A 10608-nucleotide genomic window follows, 5' to 3' on the forward strand; every position below is an offset into this window, starting at 1 on the left:
GCGGGGGGTTGGGGGAGGGGGGATGGGGTGAAGAAGGAGAGAGGGGTTAGGGGAGGGGAGGGGCACAAAGAAAACCAGATAGAAGGTGACAGAAGACAATTTAACTTTGCGGGAGGGGTATACAGCACAATCAAATGTCAAAATAATCTAGAGATATTTTCTCTCAACATATGTACCCTGATTTATCAATGTCACTGCATTAAATTTAATAAAAAAACAAAAACAAACAAAAAAAAAACAAACAAACCCAGTTATCAACCTCACTTCATATAGTAATAGCTATTTTCTCAAATCCAGTCCTTTGTTTTCTACCCTACAGACTAAAGTATAGGCCTTTATATTTCTGAGTCTTGACCCTATAATGCTTTAAGAAGACTAGATGTGAAGAAGGAGGGGGCGAAGGGTTGAGGGCCCTCAGAATGTCATTTTAGCCTTTAAAAATTACTAATTTCAGTTTTTATGTGAGTTCACCAGCAGAGGGCCCCCTCATACTGTTTTTACTTTTCTCTCCTCCAGATTCCCCCGCAAATAAAGCAATTTGAACAAGTGGCCAGAAAAATCAAAATCTACTTGATTATATCCTATTGATCATTTATCATCCTTACAAGGAATTAGAGATGCTCTTAAAGTCACAGAGTGAATGTATCTACCTTCTGGAAACAGAAACAAAGCTGAGTGTTGTGGAGAGACATAATGAGTAGTGTGCGGTAGGTAGTTTGTAGCTATTTCAACAGATGTTTAGTATTAGTTCACACATACATTCTTGCAAATGATGCTTCAGAATTACCATTAAAATATTTCATTTAAAAGTTTCTGATTTCTTCATAGGCTAAGTTAACTGGAAATTTACTCTTCAGTCAAGTTGGAGAATCTGATTAGAATTTTGTTTGATTTTTAGTCAGTTAATCAGTTAAATAAATTTACTTTTTTCGAGCCTACTTTTATTTTTTTAAATATTTATTTATTTATTTATTTATTTTTTACAGAGACAGAGAGTGAGTCAGAGAGAAGGATAGACAGGGACAGACAGACAGGAACAGAGAGAGATGAGAAGCATCAATCATTAGCTTTTCATTGCAGGTTGCAACACCTTAGTTGTTCATTGATTGCTTTCTCACATGTGCCTTGACCGCGGGCCTTCAGCAGACCGAGCAACCCCTTGCTGGAGCCAGTGACCTTGGGTCCAAGCTGGTGAGCCTTGCTCAAACCAGATGAGCCCGCACTCAAGCTGGCGAGCTTGGGGTCTCGAACCTGGGTCCTTCTGCATCCCAGTCCAATGCTCTATCCACGGCGCCACTGCCTGGTCTGGCTCCAGCCTACTTTTAATTAGTAAATTTGAACTTGATAAATGCAGTGTGCTTTTATGTCGTCTCTTTTGGGAGTAAACTTTCCTGAACTGAGTTTTCTTCCTCAAAGAATTTAATGGCTAATAAGGACTTCTTTTATTATTAATTTTAATAGGATGACATTGATCAATCAGGGTACATAGGTTCAGAGAAAACATCTCCAGGTTATTTATTTTTTAATTTTTATTTATTCATTTTTTTAGAGAGGAGAGAGAGAGACAGAGAGAGAGAGAGCAAGGAGAGAGAGACAGAGAGAGAGAAGGGGGGAGGAACTGGAAGCATCAACTCCCATATGTGCCTTGACCAGGCAAGCCCAGGGTTTCAAACCGGTTACCTCAGCATTTCCAGGTCGACGCTTTATCCACTGCGCCACCACAGGTCAAGGCATCTCCAGGTTATTTTGACATTTGATTATGTTGCATACCCATCACCCAAAGTCAAATTGTCTTCTGTCACCTTCTATCTGGTTTTCTTTGTGCCACTCCTCTCCCCCCCACTATGTTCCCCCCCCATAACCCCCACACTCTTGTCCATGTCCCTGAGTCTCATTTTTATGTCCCACCTATGTATGGAATCATATAGTTCTTAGTTTTTTCTGATTTACTTATTTCACTCAGTATAATGTTATCAAGGTCTATCCATGTTGTTGTAAATGATCCGATGTCATCATTTCTTATGGCTGAGTAGTATTCCATAGTATATATGTACCACATTTTTATCCAATCATCTATTGAAGGGCTTTTTGGTTGTTTCCATGTCTTTATTTTGTTAAATTCATTTTTTTTCTGGGAAAACTTTGTGGTATCTAAATTTTAATTTATATAAAATTAAGTTTTTTGTTCTACGTGATACTTTGTTAATAGATATATAATGTTTGTCATTTGTTAACAACCACAGAACTGTACAACAGAAAGAGTAAGCCCTAGTATGAATTATGAATTTGAATCAATAATAGTAATGTATCGATATCAGCTTACCAATTCTAACAAATATGCCACATTAAGGCAAGAAAATAATACAGACAATTGAGTGATAGGAAAGAGGATTTTTTGGGACTCTGTACTATCTGCTCAATTAACTTAAATCTTCTTTAAAAATTAGAATTCATCATTATTATTATATTTTTGGAAAGAAAGAGAAAAGTGGAGGAAACACCTCTCTCTTTTCCCTTAGGGAAGGATCAACAATTAGCTGATATATGCTTGGGCAAAGTTTTGTAGAGTGCAGCCATGGAAAATTTTCAGTCTGTCAACTGTTTTAGTTAAAATTTCTAATTTAAGGAGGTTATTTAGGAGATTAGATTATTAAGGTTAGAGTTGCATTTCTAATAAGAGAAATTAGATGGCAAGCCCAATAAAGTTCTTTTGGAGCTTTGGCAGCAGCTTAAACCAGAACAGAGGTTCCAGCTGCTGAGACAAAAGGCCCCAGCAGCTACTAATACAACAGCTGGTGTGTGGGCAGCACTGTTACAAGTTTATATGATGGAGACAGCTGAGGGAGAGGAGGACCCCCAAGACATGCTGTTCTAGTTTGAATAGGAGGAAGACCAAGGGACCTGATCTAATAGGGGCAGGCTGGACTGAAGGCCCCGTGCAGAATTGGGAATCCACTGGTCCCCTTCTAATGTACAATGGTTGTTGGCCTTGGTAGATATAGGTGCAGAATGTTTCCTCCTTTATGGGAACCCAGAATGGTTCACTAGGACCTCAGTGGCCATTGATGATTATGGGGGCCAAACTGTTTGAAACCAATAAGTATTCCATTGGGGATAGGAAAACTGCCTCCTAAGCCATATAAGGTACCATATTTTTCACTTCATAAGATGCACCTGACCATAAGACACACCTAGGGTTTTAAGAAGAGAAATAAGGAAAAAAAATATTCTGAACCAAATGGTGTGTTAAAATATTTAATAAAATACTTTATTTTTTCACTCCATAAGATTCACAGGCATTTTCTCCTCCACTTTTGGGGGGAAAATGTGTCTTATGGAGCAAAAATAAGGTATGTGTATCTCCTATCCTTGAATATAGTTTGGGGGTAGATGTCTTACAAGGACTGTAGTTAAAGCAGTGAAGGCAGGATTGCGGGGGCATGCAGCGAGCACATCCTCCCTTGCAACTATCCGTTTCCTGGCACATGACTAGCACAAAGCCGTGCTGCCTGCCAGGTGGTTATGAAGAAATCACAGGGACGATCCTCAAACTAGAAAAGGTGGGGATCATCTAGCTGGTGCACAGCCCTTACAACTCCCGGTTATGGCCTGTGTACAGACCAGACAGAACCTGGAGAATGACAGTAGATTACAGAGAACTTAATAAAGTTGTTCCCCCTTTGCACGCTGCTGTTCCCTCTATAGCTAACATGATGGATCAGCTAAGCCATGAGTTGGGGGCATACCACTTTGTGGCAGACTTGGTCAATGCTTTTTTGTCTATTGATACAGCTGCAGAGAGTCAGGACCAATTTGCCCTCACTTGGGAAGGGAGACAATGGACCTTTACAGTATCACCACAGGGCTATTTGCGTAGCACCATCTTGTGCCATGGGCTGGTGGCTGCTGACCTGGCTAAATAAAAACAGCCAGAGGCAGTTTGCATGTACCATTATATTGATGGTATTATGCTAACTAGTGATTCTCTTCCACAATTAGAACAAGCAGTTGCTACCCTGGAGTCCCATTTGAAAGCATGTGGCTGGGAAGTCAATGAGGGCAAATGATAAGAACCTAGGTTATCTGTTAAATTCTTGAGAGTTGTTTGGTTGAGTAAGACAAAAGTTACCTCTGATGTGGTTATAGATAAGATATAGGTGTTTCCCATGCCCACTAGAGTAAAACAGTTACAGGAATTCCTAAGTCTGTTGGGGTAGTGGCAAGCATTTATACCCCATTTGGCTCAGTTACTGTGCCCCCAATATAACCTTATTTGGAAGGGGGTTCACTGGGATTGGACTGAGAAAGCACAAGGATTGCGACAGGAGGGAGGCACCAGCTCCCTTACTGGATGGACATACCACTTGTGGACAGTACTCTGGGTTTTGAATGAGAGACCTCGACTGGGGTGGGGGCGGTGCTGGTGGAGGCCCTCCTGCACCGGGCAGCTGTTCCCATCCAGTTGCAGATATGTACCAAGAACATTTTACTCAAGCCAGGCTTTGGGTAGCAGGATAATGTGCTGCTGCCTGCCCTAACAGCCCTCCCTAAAGACCAACAGCTTCAGTGGACATGGTCCTGGACTGTACAGCCCCCCCCCCCCCATGATGGGTGGCCTTGTTGGCACTGTGGGGTAGGGGGCTAGAGGTAGGCCTTTAGTTAACTCCCTGGGCAACCAGCACCTGGCCGCTAAGGCAGAAGTGTATTATCCCTTGAGTGCTCAGGGAGACAGCATTATGAAGGGCTCCTTTGAAATTTCTCTATGGCCCATAAGGAGTTCTCCCATTCTGCTGCACACAGAACCAGCAGATCCTGGTGAGCAGGACAATAAGGTTTGGTATGCCCACCTGGGGCAGCCTCTGGTACCTGCTTCTGTGCTGTCTGCAGATAGAACTCTGGCCTGGATTCTGCCAGAAGGGAAAGATTTGCCTCTCTTGGTGCTCTTTTCACTCATATCTTACTAGACATTGTGAGCCAGGCCTTCCATGCCCTAGTAGGGGATACCCAGGAAATGGAGCAACTAACCAGGGATCCCCTCTGAGGATCTCTGGCAGCAGGCTGACACACCATCAATTTTTATTGCTATTTTCAGTATAGCTTGTGCTTTTATAATTCTGTTGCTGGGATGTAATGCAGTGGTCTCCAACCCCTGGGCCGGTACCGGTCCATGGGCCATTTGGTACCGGTCTGCAGAGAAAGAATAAATAACTTACATTATTTCTGTTTTATTTATATTTAAGTCTGAAGGATGTTTTATTTTTTTAAAATGACCAGATTCCCTCTGTTACATCTGTCTAAGACTCACTCTTGATGCTTGTGTTGGTCACCTGATACATTTATCCGTCCCACCCTAAAGGCCAGTCTGTGAAAATATTTTCTGACATTAAACCGGTCTGTGGCCCAAAAAAGGTTGGGGACTACTGATGTAATGTACCTCACTCCTCACACAGGGACCATTGCGGCAGATACCTGTCACACAGATTGTGAGGTGAGCAACCCTAAAGGGGTAGAATGTGGCGAAAACACCTATGGTTAGGCTTGCTCACTGGTTTTCTGGCTGCAAGCAGTTTGCAGGATTAGTGCCCGAGCATGTGGCAGAAAGGCACATTTTGTCTTTGTGGAAAGCTACGGGTGCTTTCCTTCCATGGCAATTTTCCCAGACTGCTCTCCCACCACCTGAGGTGCAGTTCCCTGATTCCCTCAGCTGCCACCAGAGGGACGGTGTTCCCGATCTCTTGCCTTCCACTGTGAAGCGGTTTTTCTTTGCTTACTTGCTTACCCATCTCTGTGAGCCTCCAATAAATGGGAATGACCTGACCCTTTTCATCTCCGATTTCTCTACTGTCTGCCTGAATCCAATGTGAACCTGTCTGGCCTTGGCCCAGCACTACAACCATGTAACCTTATATATATTTTTTCTTGAAAATATTTTAAGAAATTTGTGCTCCACAATTGCTCCTTGGGAAACAGTAGTTTATGCTAACAAAAAGAGAAACCATAGCTTCTGTCCCTCCTTTCCTTTAACTCGCTATGATGTTCAGAGAGTCCTCACTCAACTAAATCATTGATAGGTTCTTGGATGCTTCAACTTTAAGTGAAATGATGTATAATGAAACCAATTTTACTATTGATTTCTGTTAACAGGCCAATTGCTATAAATAAGAATTAAATATCTATAGCCATATTTCTAGTCACAAAAGATCACCAAACTTCTAGATAAAGACCCAAAACACTTCTAATATTGCACATTGAAATAATTAAGACATATATGCATTTAAGAAATGGTAATAAAAACAAGTAAGATATTATTTTCTAATCCACTTATTCCAGTTCAGGGTCATGGGTGGCTGGAGCTTCTCCCTTCAGCTCAGGGTGTAAGGTAGGAACTAAATGCATTAACCTCACATGCACATTTAGGGGATGAGGGAAGAAACCTGAGTCCCCACAGAAAACCTACACAGACATGGGGAGGTTGTAAGAACTCCACATAGACAATGACCATGATAGAAATTTTTTTCTCTCACCAACATTACAAAAAAAAAACTATGTTGAATAAAACAACATTATTAAAGGACCTTCTGTAGTTACTGAAAATTAGAATCTTTCTCTACTATCTCCTACTCGATTTCTGTACAATTTTTGACCTTGTTCTGAAATTTTCTCACCATTTTTAGAAAGAAGAAACTGGTGAGCATCAATTAAAATCTTCCTTAAGGAATTGCCTTTGACTATTTGTAGAAGTCTTCATTTCATTGGAAAGGCACCAAATGAAGACAAAGAGGCTGCTCCCCTTCATAGATTATAAGTATTGACATCTTTCCTCTAATGAATGCTCTAGTATCATATGGATTAACTATCATTTATTTATTTTTTTAAGTGAGAGGTAGGGAGGCAGAGAGACAGACTCCTGCATGTGCCCGGACCAGGATCTACCTGGCAAGCCCACTAGGGGGCAATGCTCTGCCCATCTGGGGCCACTGCTTGGTTGCTCAGCAACCCAGCCATTTTAGTGCCTGAGTCAAGGACAAGGAGCCATTTTCAGTGCCCAGGGGCCAACTTGCTTGAACCATTCGAGCCATGGTTGTGGTAGGTAGGGGGAGGAGAGAGAGAGAGAGAGAGAGAAAGAGAGAGAGAGACAGGGGGCAGGGGGAGGGGTGGAGAAGCAGATGGTCACTTCTCCTGTGTGCCCTGACCAGTAATTGAACCCAGGTCTTCCACATGCCAGGCCGATGCTCTATCTACCACTGAGCCAATTGGCCAGGGCTGGATTAACTATCATGAAGATATACATGAGTGGTAATAAAATATTTCTGCTGGTTGAATAAGAATTGTCAGTGGCATGATGGCATTGAAATTAAGCATTTGAGTAAACCATGAAGATTTCCTAGCTTTATCTTATCATCTTCTCTGTGACAACAGATGGAAACATTTTGATACTGATAAAAATAGAGCTTATAGAAGAAACTTGCTGAGTGTTAGGGACTATTAGTAATAGACTCCAATAAAAACTCTGGATCTTTGCTTTTTACCAAAAAGGATAAAGCTAAGGAAGAAGAAAGAAAGACTTCATCCTGTGCTTTCAGAAACACTACAAGGGCACACAGAGAGAGAAAACATGGACTTTGTAGTCATGGAGAATTGCATTTGAATTCTAGTTCCAACGTTCATATCCAAAATAATTTACCAAAATTATTTATTCTTAAGAGGACTCTGACTTTCTCATCTGGAGAAGGGGAATAATGATACTATGACATACTGCTTTGGGAACACTGAGAGAATTAATAAATATAAAGCAACTGACACATAGTAAGTTTTTTTCTTGATATTTTTTCCTTTTTTTCCATAGTATGTATAATATTGAACAGTAGTAAATTCAATACATGTGCTAGCTCATATCACATGGGCAATTAAGCCATGGTCTAGTCTAGTAACATGATCACAAAATGGAATGCATTGATATTCAAGAAAATATTGAGCTTTAAATGGTCTTTGTAATATTACTCTGGAGGAAAAAAAGAAATTTATTAATTACTATTATCTTTGAGTATCTGTTCATTCTAGCCTTTCATTTAACATTTTAGTTAGGTGGTACTTTCAGTTCATTACCCAGAAATCTAATAATAACTTAATTAATGTTACTATGAAATGAATATAATTTATAGATGAGACTGATGATAAAGAAAAATTAGTTGCAAAGATTATTTACTTGGAGAGAAGTGCAAAACCATTTTCCAGGGTGGTTAGAGGCAGTTTGAAAAAAAAAGTTTTCACACAATAAATTAGGTAAATTTTACAAGATTTTTAATATTTTTCCATTTTATAGGTGAGAAATTATATTTGACTCATCTTATTTTAAAAATGAATAACATGATGTACATACTAAAGAGAAAATGGTTGTCAGAGTAAAAGCAATCAAATCACGATATTCATTTCCTTCCAGAGGCATACAGGGACATGAGATTAATGTTTGCATTTCTCAAATTAACTTGAATCATTACAATAGTTTTACTTTAGTCATTTTTAATAGAAATAATTTTCCAAGAAAAAAGGAAAGAATATAGTTTTGTTTTAAGAAAGTAAAATGTCTGATGGCTTTCTTAAGAATTTATCTAACTTCTACCATTGTTACATAACTGAGTTTCCAACTCAAGCCATAAGGATTTTCCCTTAAGCCTTACTCTATTTTTTTTTATAATGGAGAGTGTCTAGCCTTATTTTTAATAGTGCATCAACCAATCTATAGACAACTCACAGATTACTAAACTCTCAACAGAGCAATTACTTACAGCTTTCAATTGTAAGAACATCAACTAAAGCCACTGCCACTGTGACTTGTGACTTGACTTTGCTCCTGTGGGCTTTTTGAAGCAGATAGCTTAAGGAATAAGAACCCATCATTTTGTGAATCCTTAATGTGTAGAATGAAACTGCTGATGGTTAATAAGAGTAAATAAAACATGCCTAAAATTATAGATCTTTTCATTTCTTTTTTTCTTTTTCAAACAATATTATAAATCCATTTGTGGATTTGACTATTGTTCAAGTAACAACAGATGAATTGATCTATTTTTCTCTAATGAAAAATTTTCTTTTCTCTATGTATTATCCTATAATTGTTGCCAGGAATTGCTTCATCTTCAATAAAAGCAATCTTATTCTCCTTAACAATTTAATTACCAGTTGTTCCCCTCCCCCCATTGTATTCTATCAATACGTTTTAGAAAATTTGTTTTCATACTGAAATAGAGTGTCTTGGAATATGTGAGTTTTGACTTTGGCTGCCATATATATTTTAATATATGTTTGTACTAAGGCAGGATATTAAAAAGCTAAGAAAATTCTTTGGGAAGTGGAATGGAGAACCTGAGATAAGATAATGAAATAAGGCCAAATAATTTGAAAACTTGACAGCCATCATTCTAGTGAATCCCAAGACTTTACCCACCCTAACTAACCAAGAGTGACCGGGAATAAATATGCTGTATTTTGATTTACTTATAGTCTGACTAGCCATTAAATAAAACTAAATAAGAATATACCAACAAAGTAAGCTTATAAAAGAATTTATGTTAAATGCAAAATCTAGTTTATTGCTTTAATAACTACGATTCAATTACTGGTTTAGTAATTTCACTTAAGTATTCTGTAACAAATCAAAAATGTAATATCAATCCTGTGCTTTCATCTTTGGCTAAGCTCTCATTATAGTTAAAAGGTCGTTCTCCTCTGGCTGATGCACAATGAGGGTTAACATCAGAGCAAGAAGAATAAGCATAAGTTCCCACCCTTCCCCTTACTCCCACTACACTGGGGGTTGAAGTTCTGATTTTCATTCACTCAAGGCCAAAGAGGACAGCTTGACTGTGGGAATCTGTGAACGCTTGTTACATGAAACAAAAATCCTAATTTATAAGTTATTTGCTAGCTTCTGTTCCTGTAACAACCGTCAGATGTGTCAGCTCTGGGAGATATGAGACCTCCGTCCACTTATCTGAACAAAGTGTGCTTCTTCCCCTCAGCAAAGAACCCTCCTTTTTATTCCTTTGTTCTGGTTTTGCTTATTTCTCCTCTGCCTTCTCTTTCCTTATAAAAACTCCTGCCTGCACCAGAAGAGGGAGAGAGGTTTATTGGGAACAGGGGTCGCCCCCATCTTCTCAGGTGGTGGGCACTTGACTAATCTCTTTCCTTCTCATCAGCACCTGTGTCAAGTAATTGGTTTTCATGTCAATAGGCAGCCGGACCTCAGGGTCATTTTCCTGGTTTTACAAGAACACTTGAGAGCAAAAGGTTTACCCCTCCCTAACCAGAGAATACATATCTTAAATCACTGTGGTCAGGAAAATAGGTAACAGAAATCCAATCATTGCCATTTGTACTGGGCAAACCACGGACAGATGAAGTCAGGGAATAAATTAAACAAACAAACAAACAAACAAACAAACAAACAAAAAATAGAGCTAGACAGACCCAAGGCAAAAGTAAAACAGTAGGCTGACTAGAGAATGATTCCAAACTCTCCTGTATGCTTTTTTATTTTTTATGAACCAACATATCAAAGGGTACACCTGGAAAACTAAAGAATATTCTATTAAGACCTTTGCCTGAGCC

Source organism: Saccopteryx leptura, chromosome 3 (assembly GCF_036850995.1).
Source record: "Saccopteryx leptura isolate mSacLep1 chromosome 3, mSacLep1_pri_phased_curated, whole genome shotgun sequence".
NCBI lineage: Eukaryota > Metazoa > Chordata > Mammalia > Chiroptera > Emballonuridae > Saccopteryx > Saccopteryx leptura.